Raw genomic sequence first — 25,731 nt, 5'->3', positions numbered from 1 at the left:
ATGCTGCTGTCCTGCTCTCTCGTCCCTGCCTCTGCCTGGTGCCCTGTGACCCTGAGTATTGCTAGTATAAGTTGCAGGTGTAAAAGACCAAGGGAACTGCCCATTTAATCCTTGGATCTGAAGGACTGAGAGAAAGCATAGAAGACCAGCGTGGCTCCTAATTTGTCCTCATGTTCTCTCCAGCCCTGCTGCCCCGTAAGGCTGGGGTGGGGGTGGGGGACGGACCGAAATCCAGTACTAGTCTAGTGTGTGTCAACTCTGACTCCTGGAGCCAGAGGGATCCCAAGGCTGTCCTCTCTAGGGGAGCAGACTGTCACTTCTTTCTCTCAGGAGGCTGTAAATCTTCGCAGGAGCAAAAAGCCTCATCTTTCTCCTACAGAGAAGTTGATGGGTCCAAACTGCTCACCTTGCAGTTAGTAGGCCAATGCTGAACCGGCCATGCCGCCAGGAGACGAGTAGGAGCTTTATCTAAATCAGGAGGTCAGTAATCAACTAGCAACAATAAGGGTCACCTCCCCTATCTCTCAGCTTCTCCTCCTGGTGGCTTTCTTGTTGCTATGATGCTGGCAGCTCTGCTATTGGTAGGTCACATCCAGCAGGGTCACCCACAGTGGACAAGTTTCAGTAGAACTTACAGACTAAGACTGGGCAGGAAGACCAAGTGCATGATCGACTTCTGAAAACTTTCCTACGAATCACAGTGGAATATTGTCCACTACAGTGCTAGCAGGAGCAAGACGGGGCTTTCTACCTCCCTCAAGAATTATATACTCAGAAACTTGGCAACGGGCAGCTCTACTGGTCCTGTAGGGTTGCTCGAGTGGACATCAGCTCAATGGCAGTGAGTGCCATAGGGCAGGAAGTGAAGCCCTGGAGGTTGGAAGGCACCACACACTGACTGTAACCATGGACTCAAACATGTCAGTGGCCTTGAAGACGACTCAGGATCACTATGTGCTACATAAGGTCACCAGGCGTTGCAGCTGACCTGCTCACAACTCGGAGCCGTGGCTCCTGGAAGCACGCCACTGTAGCTCTCCACGTTCCAGGTAACGCATGTGTGTGCTCAGGTGTCCTCTCCAGAGCAACATTACCAACCCTTTTACCAAGGCTGTGTCAGAGGGTGGCATTCCAGGTGACCCCCATCTCACTTCTCTGCTGGGGACATTTCCTGTTTGTGATGGGCCTCTGAAGGTGGGGGACCTCACCACCCAGCCTAAAGCCCATGTTTCTGATCATCCCAAATCATCCTAAAAGCAGGCAACCTGGGAGGTTGGTCGCGATGCCGCTGTCTTGCACCTTCCTGCCCTGTGTGAGGTGGACTTTTCTCCTGAGGAGGCGGCTAAGCCTCAACATTCTTGTCTGGCGCCTATGGGGCTCCTTGTGTATCTCGCTAGAGTTTTATTTTATGGTTTTGACTGATGTTTAGCGATCTTGGTCTTACATCTTCGATGGCGCATGAGCATTGACTGTCTCAGGTGTGGGGGAAGAAGCCATCAGCTTCCTTTGAGAGGCAGCAGCAGCAGAAGGTTTTCGTGGCCTTGTTGCAGGCTCTGTCGTAGAGCAAGCCTTCCTGAGAGAAGGATTTTCGGTTTCACTTTTTGAGCCGATGGGGGTCTTTCTAAGCCCCTTCTCTTTTCTTTTTGCTTGTTTTGAAGGTGGGACCAGTAGGCATACAGGGAAGAGAAAGCAGGAAATCACACCTGGGAATAACAAAAAAAGGCGTTGATTTATTTTTATCGTGCATTTGGGAGTGAATTGGGTGAAATGTGAAGGCAATTCTAGTTTCTCCATCCCCATTCCCTAAACACACACACACACACACACACACACACACACATTCAACCCCTTGTGCGCTATTGTTCCTACCAGTTGTTTTCCTGCTGTTGCTTTGCTAGAAGGGAAGGCGATAGTTTGAAAAGCCATCTGATCCGTCTAAAGGGAGAGGAAGCAAACAGGGAGATGAGATCAGGGGGATTTCTGAGAAAGAAAGTCTGAAAGACAAGGAACAAGAGTGAGTCATGGGACAGACTCACCGGTGAGAGACCATCTGGCTCAGCAATTCCCAGAGTTTTGAGGGATACTTGTAGATTTCTAAATTGGCTGACAACCTGGGTGCGGTGTCGGGGAGAGGGAGATTGTTATTATTCTTGCTTACCTCTGATAACGAACATTTGGGTAGAGATTGAGGGAGAGCAGTCTATGCTGGCAGAAAACGGAGATGGGCCTTTGAGGTTCATATGCTTGGTTGGCGATGAAGAGAAAACACAGAGATCAAATCAGGTGGCAAACATTGCTTCACTTTTTTCTTCCCGAATGGCTCTCCTTTCCCAATGCGGTGGCTGAAAGTGACAGACATTCAATTCCCGGCTTCCTTTGCAACCAGAAATTGCCACGTGTCCAGTGAGATGATGTAAGGGAAAGTCTGCTGGGGAGGGGGTGGGAGGGGAGGGAGGATGTCTGAGAATGATTTTCCTGCCTGATAACAGTTCAGAGTCCTATGATGAGTGTCTACTCCTGTTTCCTTCCTGCCTTGCACACTGAAGGTGTGATGTTTGGAGCAGCTGCAGCCGTCCCGTGACCCAAGAGAACCCTGACACGGCAAACTACAGCATCGGCAAACTACAGCATCCGCTCAAGAATAGCACCGCTGAATTTGGTAGGGTAGAAGGGGAATACAAACCCATATTGATCTTTTTTTTGGTCAGTTTGGTCTGTTGCTACGAACCTGATACAGATAGAAAAGACCTTTTTCATCCAGAAAGTTGTTGATTGGCTTGCTCCCAGGCAAATGAGATCACTGCTCAGTTAGTAAACTATTGTTCTTGTCAATTACTGTCAAGGTGACTCCAGAATTAAGCGTGCCCAATCCTTGGCCATTCCCATAATTGGCTTGGTGATTGCAGCAGTGTGACTCATCAGGTTTCCACTGGCTACTTTTGGGGAAGTAGATTGCCAAGCCTTTCTTCCTCGTCTACACACGGGAGCACAGCTGAAGCCTGTTGAGTGTCACAGCAGCAGGCAAGTCTTCACTGGCAAACAGGTGGTGGCTGTACATGAAGTCTATTGGCTGGGAATTGAAGTTGGGCTGCGGCATTAAAGACAAGAAGTCTACTGGGCAAGCACTCCTGCCCCCATCATGTTCAAAATGGCCACTCCCATTACCCACCACAAAGGGGCTCTGATGGTACAATGGGTAAGCACTTGGTTGCTAACAGAAAGGTTGGCAGTTCAAACCAAGCCCATCTCAGTTCAGGAAACCCTAGACAATGCTTCTACTTGGCTTCATACAGTTGTGATGAGTCAGAATCGACACAAGGACAACCAACAACAATGACCTGCATTAAGAGCAACCACAGCGTCCGTTGAATGTGTACGTGTATCGCTTTTAGATGTTTGATGTAAGACTCACTCTGTAAGATATTTATTAATCTGACTTTATAGATATGAAATTAAGTGGTTTAGTGATCTGCCCTAGATAATTAGAGCTGGGATTTGAACCTAGGCAGTTTGATTCTGCAACTTGCCCTTTTTCTCCTTAGTGATCAACATTAAATTTGAAGTACAGTATATACTGTAATGTAAAAATTTTTTTCTTGATAATTTTATTTTTTAATCATTTTATTAGGGGCTCATACAACTCCTATCACAATCCACACATACATCAACCGTGCACAGCACACTTGTACATTCGTTGCCCCCACCACCCTCAAAACATTTGCTCTCCTCCCAAGTCCTTGGCATCAGGTCCTCACTTTCCCTCTCCCTCTCCACTCCCCCTCCCTCATGAACCCTTGATCATTTATAAATTATTATTTTGTCATATCTTGCCCTGTCCCACCTCTCCTGCACCCATTTTTCTGCTGTATGTCCCTCAGGGAGGAGGTCACATGTAGATCCTTGAAATCGGTTCCCCCTTTCCAGCCCACCCTCCCTGTGCCCTCCCAGGATCGGTCATGTAAAACTTGCTATAGTGGCTAGATAGATATGTTGCTCATACATAACAGGTTTCACGTAACTCTCATACTACATTAATCAACATGGTCCTTTCTGTTATGTTCCATAGAAGTTTATAAGGTTTTATTTGCAGGATTTTCAAATATCTAAAATGTTTTTAAAATGTCTATTTCTTTAAAAACTGCAAATCAGGTGAAAGTTTATAGAACAGATTCGTTTTCCATTCAATAATTCATAGATGCTTGCTTTCATCTCATTGATTGCACCCCCTTCATATAACAATGGTTACCTCATTTCCTCCCTGTGTTTTGTTTCCATTACCCTTCCTTCCCCTCCCCTTCTGAATGTTGTTCTTTGCTACTCTCTGCCCTGTTGATCTTAAATGGTGGATTAATCTAAGCTGAGTGTACCTCACAATATGTGTCATGACTTTCCTTATAGATCTATTGTTTGGCTGAAAATTGAACTATGGGAGTGAGTTTGTTTCCACTGAGTGACCTGCAGGGTGACGAAGGGTCATAGGCTAGGGGGTTCCACTAGTCTCTAATCAACTCAGTAAGCCTGGTCTGATTTGCGATTTTGAGTTTTGCTTCACGTTTTTCTCTCCCATTCAATCCAAGATCTCCTAATGGGATCCCTTCCAGAGCAGCTGGTTAGCTGTAGCCAGACACCATCTAGTTCTCCTGGTCTCGGGGTTGTGGTGACGAATGGGGTCCATTGGACTCATGGTTGTCATGTGTCTTCGATTTTCATCGCTCTTTAAAATAATAAAAGCTTTCCAAGAAGGAAGTCACAGAGGAAAACAGAATGCATTTTTCACAAGCCACCACATCTTAGGTTTGAAATAAATCTAGAGGATGTCATTAAACTTGATGAACCAGGTTGCTGGAATCAAAATTTCTGATAAATAGAATATTCATAGCTACTACTTCTCAAACCAAACTCACTGCCATGGAGTCAATTCTGACTCCCGGCTACCCTACAGGACAGAGTTGAGCTGCCCCTGAGGACTTCCAAGTGGGAAACTTCAACTTTCTTCAAACTGCTGACCTTGTGGGTAGCAACCCCCGCATCAACCACTATGCCGCCAGGGTTTAGTAGGCCTCCGTAAAAGCAAAAAGAACGAGGCAGGCATGCAATTACTTTACTTCGTCTTCCTATTATTTTAATTACAAACTATTTTCACGTGTCCTCATATGATTGGTGAATTCTGTCCAAAATGGCCACAAATCAATGGTTGAGTAGGACCATCTTTCATTGTTTCTGGAACTCATCACAAAGAAGCACCCTGGTCTATGGCTGATCTTGTGGCTGCTGTCACATACCATCGAATGGGTTCCGACACACAGCATCCCTGTGTACCACAGAATGGGCCCTGCCCGCCTCCTCACAATGGTCCCACGGTCTAAGCTCAATCAGTCCCTCTCCCTGAGGGGCCTACCTACTTTTCTCACCCCGCCCCTTACCCTCTTCCTTCCCAAACGCCATGTTACTTCTTCCCTTTCCTTCTTGAAGAAAGAAGCTCTCCTCCCCTTCCTCTTGCCACCATGATTGCTCTGAAATTCTCAGGGAGGATCCCGCTGGCAAGCCTTGCAGGCCACTGGGATGCACTCGCCTCCCGGTTGTCTTCCCAGACCTGATCCCGAAGAAACAATGCTCACCACGATAGCATCCTCCACTTCACTGGATGGGAAGGCAGGTTCTTGGCCTTCCTGGATGTGGGAGAGAGGCGCCCAGTGGGAGAGCGATTGTTCTGTTATCTGAGACCGAGCAGCGGGTCTGCCCCTTGCCTTTGTGCTTCGTTTCTGCATCGCAGACCTTGTTGCTGTCAGGCACATGCTCCACAGGCCTCTGGGCATCAAGCCCTTGGAGTCGGTTTCAGGTCGGTGCCCTTCAAACATCGTCCTGGGTCCCATCCCGGCTTTCAGCTCCAGCCCGGGCCCTTTACCATCAGCGCGCACACCAAAAGCTGCTCCTGCACCTGTCTTCTCTCTTTCTTCCTGGTGCAAGTGTTCATAATACAATCGTGGAAGATCCCAATTCGGAGAGGCCTCTGTTCTCCGGTACCATCGCTCATTTTCCAGGCGCTGGCTGTTTAATCGCACCTGTCTGTGGCCATTTGGCCATTTGCTTCCCTGCTACCTAGAAGACTGCTGGATTCGAGTTAATGCTCTTTTTTTCTGTAGGATAATCATTACGTTGCGGGTCTTCCTCCCCGGCACCCTCCTCCTCCTCCTGGCCTCCTGCTCAAGTTTCTTATCATTGCCACTCGACTAAGGGATTCCTTTTCTGACACGAACTTAGTCCAGAAAGAGAATCCAAATTCTTGTTTAGAACAGAAATGCACTTGGCTCAAAGTTAATTAGAATCTATCAACAAAAGGAAACAATGCTTTATTGTTCCATCGATTCTCTATCTCCTCCTAAGTGGAATTAATATAATTATGTCCCCCTTTATGATGTTGCCATTTACAATGGCGGATCAAAAACCACGCATAGTCATGTCAGTTTAAGGACTTTGAAGTTCATTTTTCCCTATATTTTTGCTCCTTTTATATCCAGCTGACCCCAAACTTTAAAATGCGTCATTTATTAATAGCTAGACGGATTCTTTTTAAAATGTCACACTTGTAATTGCAGGATGAAAAAGCCTGTTTCTTTTTAAGAAACCTACATTAACTGTTTCTTGCTTTGCGAGGGTGGGGGGTAATGAAAGCTATTTTTTAAAGATGCTTTTATTGTTAATTAGGTTGGAGTTTACATATCAGATCATCATTTTTTAATATATTCGACAACTTCCCAAACCCAAGGGTTTGTTTTATGTCCTCCCCGACTTTCCACTGCTTGCCCCTACCTTGTATTATCCTCCCCTGTACTCAAGTTAACACCTTTGACCATTTCTTCAGCTGGGTCCCCTTCCCTCACGTCCCCTCCCACTCCTGTCCATCATCAAAGACGGATTCTCATATTATATTGATCCTTTGGATTTGACTACCTTCCCTCAGCACAATGTGCCCCAAAGCCATCCATGTCATGCGGTGTGTGGCGGTGAGATTTTATGTCCATTTGTACCTGGATGAAAGGGTCTGTCAATCAGCTCACAGACTGATGACGACTCCGTGGGGGTGTGGCCTGTTTATGAAAGAGTCAATGAGAAGCCCTCTCTCTCTTGCCCTTTCCCTTCCTGCTTGTTTGAATTCTGTGCCTGTCTCTATGGATGGGTCCGTGTGGGTCATCCCACTGGGAGCCCTTCCATGTTCCCACCAACCTTCGATGCACGTGACAGTGACCTACGATCTTCCTGCCTCCCGTTTCATCTTTCCGCATCATCAGCCTGCAGCTAGGTGAGTCTGAAGAAGACTCTGGCTACCATTGGACTCATGGACTTGCGTCGGACTGGACTGAGATGCCTTCTTGACATAAAGCACTTTCTGATAGAGGAGTGTCACTGGTTTTGTTTCTTGAGACAACCCAACCTAACTTAAGGTGTTTTACAGTTTGATCACGATTCTTTAACAATGTGTAGTTTTCTCCCATTGTGTCTATGCATAAACATCTATTTTCCCATGCTTCCACCAAGAAGCTTTTAGATTCTTCCCATCGTCTTGCTGTTGTGAACAGTGCTGCAGCGATGAACGTGGTGTGCTCCGTCCATTATTTCTATCATTATATATCTCCCAGGAGCATTTATTGCGGGGTCTTATGTATTTCCATTCCCAAGTGTTTGGGGAAACCCCACTCTGCTCTCCCTAGTGAGAAGCCCCATGCTGCTCCCCACTAGCAGGGTCTGAGGTCCCAGTTTCTCCACATCCCTCCAGAATGTTTTGTTTTCTGCTTCATTGGACATTACTCTAAAGGCTTGGGTTAGGTGGTGTCTCCTCATGGTTTTGATTCGCATCACTCAGAGGGCTACTGACTGTGAGTACGTGCTGGCCACCTAGATCTCTTCTTTGGCAAACTGTTTGTTCCTGTACTGTGCCCGTTTTTTAATTGGGGTAGTCATCTTTTTGTATGGGTGGAAGTGTTGAAGCTTGCTATAGATTTTAGAGATCAAATCCTTGTCCAATATGTAATGAAGACTATTTTTTAACCCTAATTCTTCATCAAACTCTTGTTTGCTATCTTTTTGTTGGAATAGAGCAGCAGGCTCCAAATTTTTATGAGCAATCAACTTGGGCTCATGGTGAAACTTAAAATTCTTTTTTAAATTAAGACCCTAATGAAATTCTTACTCTTCCAGTAACTCTTGGGATCAAATGGATAGTCTGGCAGTGTGTTGTGTGTAAATCAGCTACAAACATTGCAAGAGATCTGTCTACAAAAAAAACAGGTTTATCTATTTTATTATTAGCTACCATGAAGTTGGCCTCAATTTATGGCTGCCCGTGCACATGGGAACTATGGCCTTGTCCTGCACCATTTCCATAAAATAGTTGCCAATAGGACGGTTGTCATCAATGCATGGGGTTTAACTGTCTTATTTTCAGAAATAGATCCTTAAGAAACGGGCCTTTCCTCCTAGTTTGTCTTAACTTGGAAGTTTCACTGAAATCAGTTTTGTCTCATAACAACATGCAAGCCTGCGCAGACAGATGGGTGGTGATTGCGTGTCGAGCACTTTGATTGGGAGCTGAACCTAACTCTCCAGCATGGCAGGCAGGAATGCTAACTGAACCTCACTCGCAACAAGTGCAGAAGGGAACAACTGTCCAGTGTTGCCATTTGATTGCTTTACCAACCACTCCGTAGAGAAAAGATGGGCTCAGTTCCTCCAGGCTGCTGACTTTCACTGGAAGCAGGAATGAAGGAGGACTCTCTTCTCCTCTCCTTGTTCTTCTCTGTATTCTCACTCCTTCTCTCACCAATTAGGGAGGAAATACTTTCCTCAACACACACACACACACACACACACGTATTATCATTGAAATGACCAATTTAGGCCACTCTTTAAGTAACATGACCCACTCACTGTAGGTGAGCCGAGGCTGACCCAAAGTGACTCCCTCTGGGTTTCTGAGACTGAAACTGCTTATGGGAGTAGAAAGCCCAGTCTTTCACTCAAGGAGCTGCTGTTGTCTTCCAAAGGTTGACCATGCACAGCTCATTAAAACCCTTAACCGCTAAACCACATGGCACCAGAGTAATTAACATCAGGTGACATTGCTAAAGCAGGAATAAGAACCTGTGCCTGTCTTGATCAATTCAAATGTTAGATAAGCAACCTAATGGTAAGGCAGAAGATGGAATCTTGAAACAGTGCAAGAAGTAAATATCATTATTGCCCTGGTACAGGCAAGCTTGGAAAGAAAATTCTCAACAATAAAAAATATAAGATGACTAAGTAAACAACAACGAACTCACTGCCAATGAGTCAGTTTCTAGAACCCTACAGGATTTAGTGGAGTTGACCACCTGGGTTTCCAAGGCGGTAAATCTTTTCCGGAGCAGAAAGCCTCATCTTTCTCCCATGGAATGGCTGATGGCTTCAAACTGCTGACCTTGTGGCTATCAGGTCAACATGGAATCTACAGCACTGCCAGGGCTATCCTGACTGATCACACTTTGGGGGAAAATTCTAACCCTTAGCACCAACACTTCAGAAATGCCCAATTTGATCAAAATGATCTTCTAAAACGTAAGAGCACAGAAATTAATCACTGTGCTCATCAGAGTTGGAATCAGGTTCTCTATTTCTTGTCATGGTCCATGAACACCCCGCACTAGTTTGATTTAATGAAAACTCTCATAGGTGAGATCCGCTTTAACCCGATGTTGTGCCTGGGGCGGCTCAGAAGGAGCTCACGAATAAAAGACACTTCATGAGAATAACTGTCCAATTCTCTGGAGTTTCAGTATTTTCCATAAAGTATTTTCTCTAGGTTGAAGACATCAGACTGCCCCAACCCATTTTACAGATAAGGTCGCATGAACACAATAAGTCACGAAAGTTGTCCCATGCGCCAAGTCCTTGACTTATTTTATTGTCAACCAAAGTGCTTGGAAGAAATGTAGACTGTATAATTGGCACAATGCTCTTTCATAAGAAAGAGTTGTGAATGATGACTTTGTTTCATTGAGGAAATTCAATCAGACGAGAACTTGAATTTGGCTTCCATTCCCACCACCCCACTGCCCCCGCTATCATTCTGTTGGTCAGTGGCATCTGTTCTCAGGCCATTGCATGCTGTTCCCTCTTTATCTCCTGGACCCTCTCGGAAGTATTGCACCCTGCAGGGAGCACCCTCCCCCTGGAGCTCCTTTGCCTTAGCTGCCGTGACACCATTTTCTCCCAGCTGTCCATTTCTCTGGGTGTCCCTCTCTTGAGCTCTTCTGCTGCTACCTCTTCCTGACATATTCGTGATCCCCGACTCTACTCTTACCCTTACCGTCCAATGAATATGTATGTCCAGCTAACATGTTTTTGTTTACTCCCAGGACTTCAAACATGACATACACGTTGGTGACTCTTGGGTCTCTGTCCAAGAGCCCTAACTTCTTTCCCAAGCCCGAGACATACCCTAACACTCCACTAAGATGACTCCCATTGATGTGACTCATGCGTCTAAGCATGAACTCTGGGGCTTCCTCTCAAAAGGGTTGCTTCTTTAGTAGGTACTTTTCTGGTGAATAACACCCCCAAGGAACACATTTGTCTATGTCAGAAAAGAGAAGTTCTCTAGATTCCTTCTGGTCTCCTTTGCCCTCAGACGATGAATGATTCAACAAGCCTTGTACATTTTACCTTCTGAATGTCCCTGGAATTCGCTCTTTCATGCCATTCCTGTCGCAACTACTGTAGTCAATAACTTCAGCATTTTTCTAGCTTTAGTTATGGGAGCTGTCTGCTGCTTCCTTGTCTAGTCAGTCTTACTCTGCTTCGGTTCACCCATCAGTCTGTCCTCAGCATAATCTGTTTAAAGTACAAATCCAATCATGTCACGCCTGTGGCCCCAATCCTTTTTTCAGCAGAGTCCAAATGCCTCAGCATGGTTTATGCTCTCTAGGGCAATTGGCCCTGAGTCAGCTTCCCCATATCATTGATCACCCTTCTTTGCTCCTTTACTTCCCACCTCTCTTTTCTGTACTCCAGCTGCACTCAGATAGTTTCAGACACTGGAATGGCCCACGCTTCCTCAGCCGTGCTCCTGAACCTTCTTTTTGGATTGCCTGATGGACTCATTTGCTAATTCTTCGCTGCTAGGATTCTTCTTCTGGGAAGCAGCAGAGGATGCCTTTTTCAGAGGTCTTCCCCACCCCATTCTGGTTTAGCTACTCTCTTAGGGGGTCCTTCACACTTGGTGAATAGACCTGCCTTTATTTCCCAGTCATGTGTTTACTGGGTATGGGGACCTCCACATCTTGCAAAACCAGGCTCCTTAATGACTGCTTGCCTAGTGTGTGTAACTAGCTGAAGCTACTTGTTAAATTAATAAAAACGTTTAGTAATCATTTTCAGGGAAAACTGAGCATATTTACCAATGGATATTTGTAGTTATATTTTAGGAGGAAGCATGTAGTAGAAGCATTATTTTGTGGTTTTCTGTTCAATTAAAGAAGAACTTCTGTTGAAACGCAATGTCAGGCTTTGTCTTCAAACACCAGCCAGGGCTCCTTTTGTTATTTGCACCTGGATGAGTATTTATATTTCCCACACGAATCGTTCTCCGCTGTAAAATGAGGCGAATACTCACTTTAGAAGCTACCTGTGAAATTTAAACAAGAGACTCGCCCAAAATATCTGGATATAGTCCATGGTCAGCACATATTATCATTCCCGTCTCAGAGCAGCTGATTAGCCTAATTGGCTAATAGACGACTGTCTTTTTCAGAGGAGGGAAAGACATCATTTACATTGTGTATCATATGGACTACAGAATCTACATAATTAAAAATTGGGTCAGCTTGTTTAAAGCTTTAAATTGGTAACTTTGTGAGTTGCGGGATAAACTCATTTTCTAGTAATTAATATTGCACACATGATCTTTGCTGTATAGTAATATAGAATCACCTATAATTTTTCTGATGATCTATTATCATAATTAGTCCATTACTTTGAGCAGCGCATTAATAAAAGTAACCTAATTTCATTCCCTTCTTGAAAGCATTTTTAAGAATACTACATAATGTATAAGTGTGCAGAGTTAAAATAAGGCCAGATGATAATCCATATATTGAAAATTACCATGTAGAAAGACATACATTTTATAACTCATTTCTTTGCGAGTGAAAATGGTATAAAGACTGCTCTTCATTCTAGAAAGTAAATTACCTTAATGTGAGAAACTGGATTAAAAGGGAGCCTATAATTCAGCTAGTTACTAAAATAAGCTTTCAGATAAATAAGCTAAACCCAGGCAGTAAATTGGACAATTTACTATTTTGTAAAAGTATTCAGGAAACATTTGGAATTAGTTTTCGGAGTTTCCTCCAAGTCAACTGTGTCCTCTTTTAGGGTAAATAATTGCTTGGCTTCAAAGCCTTGGCAAAGGAAGCGAGGCTCCTCTCCCCAAACCCCTCACTTTATGAGCTCTTTCACCCACAGATCGCTAGCAGGTTTAACTGGCTACGCGTTGGCTCCTTTTCACAAAGATATGAGTAATTACTTGAAATTGCTCTGGTTTATGAAGTGAAATGCAAAGTAGCCTCGGTGCCTACCTGACATTTAGTTAATGAGCACAGTGTTATCTCCAGGAGATTAAGGGAACGTCGATAAAGGGGGCGTTTAATGGGTGCACTAGCATATCTGGATTGCAGTGGGGAAGGGGTGAGAGAGTCTAGACACTCAGAGGCAATGGAACATACCGTAACTACCTTGTAGTTTTAGCTCCGGCCCAAAGATGGCTTGCCCCTTGCCCACTGCCCCCCATAAGAGCCCATTGCTTTGGGGTGGCGTCCACCTATAACCAACCTCACAGAACAGACTAGAACCACTCCTATAGGATTTCCAAGGGTGTACATCGTTATGGAAACATTGCTACACCTTTGTCCTGTGGAGCGGGTGCTGGGTTTGGACTGCACCTTTCAGTTGGAAACTGGACACTTAGCTCCTGCACCACCGGGGCTCATGTGAAGTGGAAAGTGGTAACTGATATATGTTACCAGCAAGTTTACCACCAAATATGACCCCAAATATGGGGTGACTATTATGACAAATACAAAGGAATGCAAGTCAAAGGATCTATGTATTTTCAAGATATATATAGTAAAGTAACTAACTTGAAAGTTTATAGGGGTGTATATATTTATCTTCCTGGATGCTTCGCTATATTTTGATTTTATACTTCAATTAAGTGTTTACTGATCCATATGTGTAGGGCAAGAAGCCCTGGTTGCACAAATGCCTAAGCATTTGATTACTAACCAACAGGGAGACAGTTCAAACCCACCCAGCCACTGTCCAGGAGAGAGAGAGATCCGCTGCTACAAAGATTACAGGCAAGAAAACCCTCTGGGGATATTCTACTCAGTCACAGGGGGACCAGGACACCTCACAACAACAACATGTACAGAACAGGCAGCTGGGTGGTGAAACTGGTTACTCATTTGACTGTGAGCCAAAAGGTTGGCAGTTCAAGGCTGGAAGTGAGGATTGGTGCTCTGCTTCCAGAGATCACAGCCCGGTGAAGCAATTCTTCTCTGTACAGATGGAGCTGCTGTGAGCCAGAACGGACGGACTCCATGACAAGTAGCAACAACATGTACAAACCATTGGCTTAGCCCTGACCCAGCAGTATTACACACAACGTTTTTTACTTAGAGGATTCTGCAGAAGGGGAAAGAGGGTAAAGAGGACGCATATGATAACATCAAGTATGAATAATCCTTTATATTTGCATAACACTTTAAATGTGCTTTTGGGTTTGCTCTAAATGAAAATTATTCTTCTTAGCCCTGCCCGCCCCATCAGCTGCAGATCTACCTCCTTCTGTTCTGTCCCTACTGCTCAGATGGTCCGAAAGTCTGATTTATTGTCCATAGTCTTATTCCCATGACTTCACCTTTCTGGAACACCTCAATCCAGTGTAATCAGTTCTGCACTTTGATTCTTCTGTAAGGAGCCCTGGTGGTGCCGTGGGTTACACACTGGGCTGCCAACTGCAAGATCAGCCATCCACACTAACCCGCCTCTCCATGGGAGAAAGATGAGGCTTTTTACTCCCTTAAAGATTTTCAGTCTCCGAAACCCACGGGGGCAGTTTTACTCTGCCCTATAGGTTCCCTGTGCATCAGAATCAATTCAATGGCAATGGGTTTTAAAGTTCACTCTTCTGTAAGAATCTTTGGTGTCACAGTGGTTAATCACCTGGCTGTGGACAAAAAGCTCAGCTGTTTGAGCCCAGCAGCTGCTCTGTAAAAACCTTACGGGATGGTTCTATTCTGCCCTGTAGGATTGCGCTGAGCCAGACTCAACTGAAATTCTCTGCGTTAGACTGCATTTTCTAGAGCAACAAAACCAACAATGCTCCTATATATGTAAGACCAAAATATTATATCAAGAAAGCAGCCCGCCTAACAGGCAAGCCCAAATTTGCGGGTCAGGTGCTAGGTTGTAGGCCCTTCTCAACTCACGGAGCTGCCAGCCAGTGAGCCAGGAAGTAGGAGGGAGGACTAGGAGGCAGGCAGTCAGGGTGCAGGGAAGCAAACATGAAACATACAACTTTCTTCTAGTTCCTAAATGCTTCCCCCCCGCCCCCAGCCAATATCATGATCCCAATTCTACCTTACAAATCTGGCTAGACCAGAGGATGTACGTAGGTACAGATAGCAACTGGAAACACAGGGAATCCAGGACAGATGACTCCTTCAGGACCAGTGGTGAGAGTGGTGATGCCTGGAGGGTGGAGGGAATGTGGGGTAGAAAGGGGGAACTGATTACAAGAATCTACGTATAGCCTCCTCCCTGGGTGAGGGACACAGAGAAGAAGGCGGGGGGAGATATTGGACAGTGTAATATATGATAAAATAATAATTTATGAAGGGTTCATGAGGTAGGGGGCAGTGAGGAGGGAGGGGGGAATGAGCAGCAGATATTAAGGGCTCGAGTAGAAGGCAAATGTTGTGAGAATGATGATGGCAACAAATGTACATATGTTCTTGACAGAATGGATGTATGTATGGATTGTGATAAGAACTGTATGAGCCCCCAATAAAATGATTAAACTGTCATGTAAATACAGGGGGAGTATTGAGGTACAAAATATATGGCGGTTCTGGGTCCCCTTTCATTGGACACCCACTAAACCAGGGGTCCTACCCAAGGTCCAATGACCGCCATTCCCATAGTTTTTGGTTGGCCATCATTTGCCTCTTCTCCCATCAGGGAATTTCAGTCTGACAAGTTACAGGTAGCTTTGAGGTAGGGCCCAGTTCATTCAGTTGGGCTTCTGGTGTGGTCCCTGGGGATGCATGTTCCCTTTAAGGCCAGCTTCTAAGGTCATCATATCCTCTGTCCATGGCATGGTTCACCATCTCTTGCTAACCTATCAGCAGTCAAGGGGTTCACCTCTTTACTATAAGGGCTCCTCTCATTGATGTACAGAAGAGCAAAATGAGCGTGGTATATGACCACGGAAAGTTATAGAAACTCTACAGAACTTGTGGCAGTTACATACATCTGTCAACTTGCAAAGGGATGGAGTCTAGCCTGTCAATCAGATCATAGCCAATGTGTGGGCATGGCCTTCTCCTCAGGATTCTGGAAATTCCGATCTTCTTCCCTGGAGGTGGAACACACACACACTCTCTGCTTGGTCTTCCGGTTGACAAGCCACACAGAGCTATGCTGATGGCAGCCAGAGCCCTGCAGCTGGAGGAGCCACGCGGAGACCCACGCCAACACTAAGATGCTTCCACTTCCACTGGAGCCACAAGACATTCCACCCACAGGCCTGTGCTCTTCCTGCACTCAGTGTCCTTACTTGTGTCACCTGAGTCTCAAGAGGAATTTATAGACTGGTATCAGACATATGAGCTAATATCAGACTTATGGGCTTGATCTGGAATGGGATGGGATGTTTTCTTAATATACAATCACTCTGTTTTATAAAGTTCTTTCTTATAAACATTTGAGTGTCTCTGAATTTATTTCTCTAGTCAACCTGGACTAACTCAGAAGTGGTTCCACAAAAAGTAATGAAAAGCTAGTTTGTTTTGCTCTTTAAATTTTCAACCCATTGCAGAATGCCACTTTTATAAAAAACAATAATATTGCTAACTATGTAAAAGTGAAACATCAAAGATATTACAAGGGCAAGCACAAGTTTTAAACTTCTAAGTGCAACAAGAAAAATATAATTATCAAATTTCTGCACAAGTTTCAAGTTCTTACTATCAGACAGGACTCCTTTGTATGTTGTTGTTGTTGTTGTTGTTGTTAGGTGCCACTGAGTCAGTTGCAACTCATCATGCTCTTTTGTACAATGGAAGGAAATGCTGCCCTGTCCTTCGACATCCTCACAATCATCGCTGTGTTTGAGCCCATTCTTGTGGGGAGCGTGTCAACCCATCTCATTACGGGCCTTCCTCTTTGATCCGGAATCTCTAGCAAGCATGGTGTCCCAGTTCAAGGAAAGTTCATAGATAGCAGTGGGTCCCTGGACCATGCTTTTAGTCACACTGGCTTGGAGGACAGTCAGTATTTAAGGGGTGAAACAGAGGAAATGTAATTACTACATCTCCTTTTAAATATCCTGCTTCTCATCAATCACTATGAATTCCTGTTCATTCTCCCTTCCCATTCCCTTGCCCTTAGTTCAAGCCTGCTCTCATGAACTAGGTGTAAATGAATTGTTCTGTTAAGAGATCCTTTCTCATCAAGTTGTTAAAAAACAGAAACAAACATCTAGAAAGATTTACTAAGAAAGCATCCATTGTTGTGATAAGAGTTGTATGAGCCCCTAATAAAACATTTTTCTTTAAAAAATAGAAAGCATCCATTGAAGATGGATTTGTAAGATTTTAGTTTGGAATTTAACACTGGGAAAAAAAAAACGTTTCTTCTCTTTAGGAATCAGTAGGCTTCTTTTTTGGGGGGGGGGTTCAAATTAAACAGAGAGTGTTACATAATACATGCTGTTTGCTTGCCAGGAAAACTAGGGATCCATTTACTGTATAATCTCAGTAACTCTATTGCTATTTAATAAAAGACTGAGAACCTATCATAAGCCACTCTTCTTCCTAATCTTGCATACTTCTGATGTCCTTGAAAGGTTTTAAGTAAATTTAGAATACAGAGCAAGGGACGTGTGTGTGTGTGTGTGTGTGTGTGTGTGTGTGTGTGTGTTTATATGTCTAGTTCATTGAGAGAGGATTTGAGTTGTCTTCTGAGATTGAAATAGTTAACAAAAGGATGCATGATACAGCTAGTTCTGCGTGTATTTTCTGGTTATTGTTCACAGGCGATTGGAAGTGGACCTAGATTTGCTCAGGATATGAAGTAGGCATGAATCATCTAGCTATTTTGAAAGAGTTGTCTGTCCCAGTTCCGGGAGCGGTGGTGTTTGCCTCCTTAACTAAGGAGGAAGAGAGACATGCAGTGGATTGTGTGACACCATGATTACCAGTCTCAGATACAGAGTTGAAACTCCAGTGTCAGAAGATCGGAAACTCAGTCCTTGATGCGGGATTACATTAAACCCATGACCCTCCAGATCCATGCCTGTTTGTTTTTTTTTTTTTTACTTGGAGTGAGTTTTATTTGCCACACATTCTCGTGTGAAGTCAAAACACTTCATTTCCTACCTATTTATCTGTGTGGCAGCTGATCAGGAAGTGAGACCATCCCTGGCCTGTCTTGGAAAGTGGCCTGGACGGAACCCATGAACTGGAAGGAAGTTAAGGTGGTCAGAGGCTTCGCTCTCTAAAGGAATGCTGACGTTTGGGGAAATTGAGAAATATTCTGGTTGGGGTGGAAGAGGGGAGCACATTGCAATTTGAGTTGAGGTTTGGATTAGCCATCCACTGTGAGCACTGACTTAAAGTCAGGAATACATTCCACCATCAGGATTGCTACCCATTAGTAATGACTGGGGTCTGGGAGATCCTCACTGCCCAACTCCATCTCCTCAATGCAGAAGAGAGAGACAAAAGAAACAAGTCTCTGAAATATCTGCACCGGGAGAAAGTGCTGGCTGCTGGTTCATCTAAGAAACGACAGTCGCACCCTTAAGATGTTTATAAGAAGCTCCATGGATCCTCACAGGGTATTATACGAGGGAGTCTCTGCTACATCCACTGGCCACTTTCAGGGGCAGGGGGGCGGCACTGGGAAAATTGATGATGATGATGATGATAGTATAATCGGCTTGTGCCCAGGTGGCTGACATGCTGTACTTCTTTGTTTATACGGGGTTTTGCTTTCCTCCTGGCACCTTGCCTTTTTGTTGGTTTTTTTTTTTTTTTGTGGAGGACATGTTCTGTTTGCTTGATTGCTGGTTGGCTTATGGCTATTATTGATGACGTTGATACTACAGGGTTTTGATTTTGTCACATTACAACTGCCAAAGTAAACCTGGACGTGCAAGCCCCACAGACAAGCAGATGGAGTGCTAGCCCCAATCCACGAAGAGTTAGTTCTTACATCATGGCCCTGCTCGAGACTCGCCTTCATGAAAGGGTCACTGAAGATACGGTGCTTCAGCAAAGTGGGGTGCGGAAAGCAGATGGTGCCCGGCTATCAATCAGAATTGTGTCTGGGGTCTTAAAGGCTTGAATACAAACAAGCAGCTGTCTAAGCGAGGAGTCACCTAATTCCACAGCAGTTTGTGTGATCGGAAGACGACAATTAAAGAACTCAAATATGGCAAAGTGAAACGTATCAGAGCTGAATTGGGTGCACCCAATTTTTAGAAGGCTATGGAGGACAGGGGGAGCCCCAAAACCATCTTCAGAGTATCTGTTCAGACTGAGCCACTGGCAGATCCGCTCTAGCCATAAGCAAGGGTCTGGAACAACCTTGCTGTCTGGCTGAGGCCAATGTAATCTTGAATATGCTGAATCAAACTCGATACTTGGCCAGATGACCTCCCTATGGACCAGGCCTGAGCTGGTTCCGGGAGCAAGTATCTTTTACCTGTTCCATGACAGAAACCTCTTCCCTGGCTTTTGGAATGTCGACGAGGGTCTTTTTCTTTCGTACCCATTATTTGTGTTTTGGACTTTATAATGCTATTACTTTAGCCATATCACCTTATTTCAATGTGTGTTTGTATTGTTTCGGTTTGTTTCCCAGTTTGTGACCCTCAGGAGGAGTGTGTTCATCGTGATAATAATGGATTCAGTTTGGTAGGGTTTGATAGGAGATACAGGGCTGGGGAGTAGGTGATAAGGAGGAAAGGGAGATTTTAGGAGTGGGAAATGAAGGTGGGGGTGGAGAGGGAGCACTAGAACTGACTGAGTTCACAGCTCATTTTAAAGGCGATTTAACCATGGGGTGTGTGTGCATGCGGTGTTCAAAAATTGATACCCTGATGACTTCACAATCCTCCTTGAACTAATTGAACGACTGAACTATCCAATTACATTATATGTAAATGTTGTGCCAATAAAACTTTTGTTTTTTTAAGCAAAGCATGGACATGTCCATTGAATTGGTGGTCTGCCTGTGATCAGAGAAGGGGATAACTGAAATCAGCTCCCTTCAAAGGAAGTAAACCTTCCCTGACTGTATGAGGAATGTGCTGGAACATTCAGAACAACCTACTGAGAAGTCTTAGCCAATAGACTAAACATTTTATAATTTTAAAAAATATGTGATAAGCAGCAGCAGGTTTATTAGTGAAGCAATATTGTTTGTTGCAAGAAAGCCATGCAACCTTGGCAGAGGAGTTAAGGAAAGTATAAACAGGAAAACAAAAAAATGATAAGTTATATTAGCAACTGAGCTGATTGCCCAAATAATGGAACATGCAGATCTCCCTGTGCGTGTGCTCACCATCATTTAAAAGGCAGTAAATGAAACATTTGCTGTGACTCCGGAGTATTTGCATTGCCTGGGTTGATTTGTCTAAAGCCCATGTTTCTACTGTTATAACCAAATGTTCCGGGATCAGGTGATTTAAATGGTAAAATTAGCCACAAAATAGTAATAGTCCCTCCTGACCATAATGAGGACTCTTCCTAATGCATTTTAATATCCCTAAATTAGTCTATGTTCCAAAATATAGCCATATTCTTTCCATGCTAAATGATTACCGTGGGATTCACTTCTTAAGATAACTAATTTGTACCTTGACATTATTTTGACAGTCCAAGTATCTAGGATAAGATATTTAATTACTGAGAATCAGAAGTCACAGAAAGAAAAAAAATCTTTTTCATATTCTCTAGAATGAAAATATTTTAAAAATATTTTAAATGAAATATTTTAAAAGCAGCAAAGAAAGTCAGAACTTTCCCTCCAAATGAATTCTAGTATTTCCGGTGAAACCTTTAAGCACACTTCGAAACATTTCCCTCTCCTTACATCCATATAACCGAGTGGTAGCAATCAGAACAATAGACAGGCCTATAAAGTGAATGATAACCATGAGAAGCAATGCGTTCTTTAGTTCCAGGACAGCATTTGACCCAAAACAAAGCTCAGTAGGCTGGAGGGACAAAGGGATTTGGGGAGCCCCGGGAAGAAGGGGCAATGAGTGCCTATGTTGGGGGGACTAGTACTAAGGCCACAAAGCAAAATGTGTATAAATTGTTGGATGGGATATTACTGTGCTCTGCAAACTTCTGCCCACATGACAATGGAAAGAAAAAGGAGGGGTGGGGGGAAAGAGTCTACAATCAGCCTTACAATCTGGTGGAATCAAAGGTAAAAGCTTCACAGTTTTTTTTCTAGCTACTTTCACTGCTCCCCCAAATACTCAAAACTCACTGCCATCGAGTGAATGCTGACTCATCGCATCCCCCTATGTGTTTCCAAGACTGAAACTATCTATGGGAGTAGACAGCCCAGTCTTCTCCTGTGGAGTTGCTGGTTTGAACTATTGACTGCTCAGATCGCAGCCAGCACATAACCACTGTACCTCCAGGGTCCATGCTACAGCATCATAGATGTGTAGATACTTTACTACTCAAAATAACAACATGCAAACAAACCCGCTGCTACGGAGTCAATTCTGACTCATAATCACCCTACGGGACAGAACAGAACTACTGGCTAGGTTCTTCCAGACTGTAAATCTTAACAGAGCAGACAGCCTCCATTATTTTCCATGGAACAGTTGGTGTGTTAGAACCACTGACCTTATGATTAACGGCCCCACGTCTAACCCTCTATGCTACCACAGCTACTAAAATTGCTTGAACCCCTATTCTGTGCTCCTTTCTAGTATAAAGCCTCTGCATGATTGTGGTCATCTGTAACTCTCATTGCCTTATTCTGAGTTCTTTTAGATTTGAGAGCATCCAGTCTTTATATTTTGCTTCTTCTGTATGGTGTTGAACCAGATGGAGAATTCATTGTATTTTTAAGTTCTAGCTCCCATCCTACCTCCTTGTCCCCTTAAAAAAAAAAAAGTTACTGCCAGAAGATATCACTACGTGTAGAAGGTTTTACTGGAGATTTTGGAAAGGCAGAGATTTACTCATGGACATGCAAATACCTTAAAAGGGAATGTTAGGAAAACTTGACCTGGGAATCCTGAGGCCTTTCTTAAACATAAGCTCTAGTCTCTAGCAACATCCCTAGTTTTTCCTCTTCTCTATCTTCTGTTTACTCTTTTCAGTTCCAAGTCGTCTTTATTTCAAACACAGCTGTTAAAGCCATCTTTTTCCATTGCCTTGTCTTCTTTTGGCCCAAACCCTTATCTTCAGACTAGTAGTTTAGCAAGAAAGATGGCTTCTCCCCTAAAGTCATTCATGCTGCTGTACACAGCCGATGCCCTGCTGTACACAGTCCTGTCCCCACTTGTCTGTGTAGAACTTGCAATGCAATGTTGAAAATTACTTTTGAAATAGGCAAGTTCATCCTTTTTATGTTTTGCTGACAACGAAGAAAGCCCACATCTCATGATATGTATAATGTTAGGTATGGATGGCTCTACTTTTGTCTTTTTCAGGTGTCTGATATGCTAAAGAAGGGTCAATCTATTCTGATTTGCTAAATTGTTTGCTTTGATCATGAATGGGTCCAGAATGGCAGCGATAGTTTCCCTAAAATCATTATAATGGCCCTGTGGTTACTTTCCTTTTATCTGTGGTTCCATTAAATAACTTTCATTGCTTTCTGAATGCAAGCGATTCATGTATCCTTTGGGTACACCATACTGGTTCATGATTTTTGTGGATTGATTTCAGTTTATTTACTCAATCTTCCTAACGATTACAGATAAACTAAGGTTTTTCTCTTTCTTCTTGGGCCAAGTGCAACATGTGATGTTTTTGAATGATTTCAATTTTATATTTTTTCCTCATTCGCTGGCATGAAGTTGTTCACACTATTTTCTCACGATGAAGCCGAAGAAGGCTTTGGGCGGTACACATGGTGAAGTGCTCGCCTATGAGCCAAACATGCTGTTGGTTGGTTCACACCCAGAGGCAAGGCTGAAGACGGGCTTGCTAATTGCTCCTGAAAAGTCACAGTCCTGAAGACCCTATCAACCAAGCACATGGACTCTGCATGGACAGCCCCACAGGTTAGAGCTGAAGACCCTATCAACCAAGCACATGGACTCTGCATGGACAGCCCCACAGGTTAGAGCAGATGTGGTACTTTGATGGCAACGAGCAATAACAACAAACAGAAGACACGTCTTGATGTTGCTATTGCTGATGCTAGGCGCCATCGGGTCGGTGCCGACTCACAGTGGCCCTAAGCACAACAGTAACACTTCGGGTCCAGTGCCATCCTTAACAACATTGGACACATAGCTACATACAAACATCTCTCTCTCTCTCTCTCTCTCTCTCTCTCTCTCTTTCTCTCTCTCTCTGTTGAGGTTTTCTATGTTGATCATCTTGGTAATATCTGTGTTCCATTCTTTTTATTTTTTCCAAACAGGTTACGGGTTATCTCAGCACTATTCCTTGTAAACGCCTTTCTTTCCCTAGTTAATTGTTCTGATACTTGGACTGAAAGTCAAATGACTGTAGGGATCTTTGACTGGAACTCTGATTTTTGTTCCTTTGAACTGGTTGCCTATCTTCACTTGGAGAGCATGCTGTTTTGATAACCAGAGCTTTAGAATCTGTTTTGAAATCAGGGAGTATAAGGCCTACCTTAGCAGATGGACATTGGGCCTCTACTCAAGTTCTCCCTCAATGCAAGAACACTGTGTTCTAATAACCTGGCATTCTGTGATGCTTACCTTCCTGACACGATTGCTGACGACAAAATGGGTCCACAAGCAAATGTGGGGAAGAAAGCAAATGGTGCCCGGCTATTACAGGATATAGCGTCTGAGATCTTAGAGTCTTGAAATTAAATAAGTGGACATCTAGCAGGCAAGCAACAAAGCCCCACATGGAAGAAGCACACCAGCCTGTGTGATCATGAGGTGTCAACAAGATCAGGTATCAGACACCAGAAGGCCCCAAACAAGCAATCATATCAATGTGAATGAGGGGTGGGGGGCATGGAGTGAAGACGCAAAGTCCATCTGTAGAGAATGGACTTCCCCTCACAGAAGGTCACCAGGAAGAGACAAAGCAGCCAGGGTGCAGTATCGCACCGAGGAAACACACAACATTCTTCTGGTTCCTTAATGCTGCTTCCCCTCAGTATCATGGTCCCAGTTCTACCTTACAAATCTGGTTAGACTGGAGCATATACAGTGGTACAGATAAGAGCTCTCAACTCACAGAATCCAGGACAGATAAATCCCTCAAGAATAATAATGGGAGTAACATACCATGAGGGTAGGGGGAAGGGGGGAGGAGTATGCAGAGAAAGGGGGAACTGAACTCAGTGATGGACATATAAACCCCACACCCACCTCCAGGGGGACAAACAACAGAAACGTGGGTGAAGGTAGACAAGAGAAGGTGTGAGATATGAAAATAATACTAACTTATAATGTATCAAGGGTTTACAAGGGTCCGAGATTTAGGGAGAGAGGGAGGGAGAGAAAAAGGAGCTGATACCAAGGGCTCCAGTAGAATGAAAATGTTTTGGAAATGATGACGACAACAAATGTACAAATATACTTGATACAATTGATGTATGGATTGTTATAAGAGCTGTTAGATCCCCCAATAAAGTGATTTTTTTTTTTAAAGAAGCAGCCTACCTTTACATTCATATTTTACTTAGTCCAACATTAACCAGTGGCCTCTCTCCTTTTCTTCCCGAACAACATAAAACTTATAGAAAGTTTTGTTTCCATCTGTCCCCCTAGTTTTTGATCTTACAGGATAACCTTTTGTTTTCACTCTCCTACGCTGTCGGTTCCTACTGTGGTGTGTGGCTTTAATGGCAGTGCCTATTTTTAAATCTTGAGGCATAGCAATTGTCTTGTCTACTGTTACTTTTTGGATCATGTTTTTTCCCCTTAAATAATATTTCCTTCTTACTGAAAGATGGTGAGTGGTAAACTGCTTAAGTCTTTGTAGGCCTAAAATGTCTTTCTGTTTCCAATATTCTTGAACTGGATATAGAATTCTGTGTGATTTTCCCCGGGCACTTACTTTGATGACATTACTATATCATCCTTTCCTCATATTTGCTGATGAAGAATTTGTTCTTTCTCTTATATTCCCTTTATTACACACAAAGGAGCATCAAAAAGTTTTGTGGAAAATAGAGTTGAAAGAAAAAATAATAGATATAAACTGGATTTCTCAACAAAAACCCATTGAAGTTAAGACATTTCTGTAAGCAATGATGCCAGTTATTTAGCCCATTCCTACGTAATTGAGGGTCCTGGAAATTTGGCTCCATCAATGCAGTCTTTTTAATATTATTAACTGAAGAAAAATGGGTGCCTTTTAAAGGTTTTAATAAGACCAGGAACCAAAATCAAGTCAGAAGGAGCCATATCTGGACTTTAAGATTGAAACCTAATGATTTCTAACCAAATTCTCACAAAATTACCTATATTTGTGAGTTAGTTTATTGTGCCAATGTGGCTGATAAACACATGTGGGGTTAATTGAAGGGCAGAGGAATAAATGGCTCTGTGAGCCTCGTCTTTTGGGTTCTCGGGTCTCTTGCTTTGTGATGGTCAGATGGGGTGCAGTTGCCTTAGCCAGTTCCCTGCTTTAGCTGGCAAGGCTCACTTCCTGCAAGACATCCCTGAGGAGAAGCCACGTGGACCTACCCAGATGCAGCCCTGGGTGCTGGAGCAGCCGTGTGGAGACCCCTGCCAGCACTGAGATGCTTACACATTCACTGACTTGGCTTTCCTCCTGCAGTCAGCATCATTGCGTGTGTTTTGTAAGATGGAGGAGGACTTGGTGTCAGACATATGGGTTAACATTGGACTTATGGGCTTGGGCATCACTGGGTTGGATGTTTTCTTGATGTGCACTTCCCCTTTAAATAATACTCTCTCTTATACATGAGTTTCTGCAGATTTGTTTCTCTAGGGTACCCCGACTATCACAGTTTGCTAAGAGGAATGAGCAGGAGCATCATGGTGGTACAGGACTCTGGTAAAGCTTTCCTCCATGTTCTTATTCTAAAACTTTAGCCAACTTTCCAGAAACAGTCTCACAGTAAATAGATGCTACCATTCTTTGGCCCTCCACAGAGTCAACAAGCAAAATGCCTCGAGTACCCCCAAAGCTGAAAGTTTCCAAGGAATGTTGTGCTCTTGTTTGCAGCCGATCCGAGAACAATAGT

At 43.8% G+C, this 25,731-nt stretch overlaps 1 long non-coding RNA gene across 1 annotated transcript in view; it reads right to left on the bottom strand.

The window, feature by feature from the left end:
- Positions 1-931: 931 nt before the first annotated feature.
- LOC142428505 (uncharacterized) overlaps positions 932-25,731 on the bottom strand; it is a 49,563-nt gene continuing 24,763 nt past the window's right edge. Inside the window, exons 3-4 of the long non-coding RNA XR_012780396.1 lie at positions 1,870-1,935; positions 932-1,703 (exon numbers count right to left, since the gene is read on the bottom strand). This is a non-coding gene — a long non-coding RNA (uncharacterized LOC142428505). The remainder of the gene's footprint in view (positions 1,704-1,869; positions 1,936-25,731) is intronic.

This window comes from Tenrec ecaudatus, chromosome 1 (genome assembly GCF_050624435.1).
Source record: "Tenrec ecaudatus isolate mTenEca1 chromosome 1, mTenEca1.hap1, whole genome shotgun sequence".
NCBI classification, from domain to species: domain Eukaryota; kingdom Metazoa; phylum Chordata; class Mammalia; order Afrosoricida; family Tenrecidae; genus Tenrec; species Tenrec ecaudatus.
This window is presented reverse-complemented; position numbering and strand designations above follow the sequence as displayed.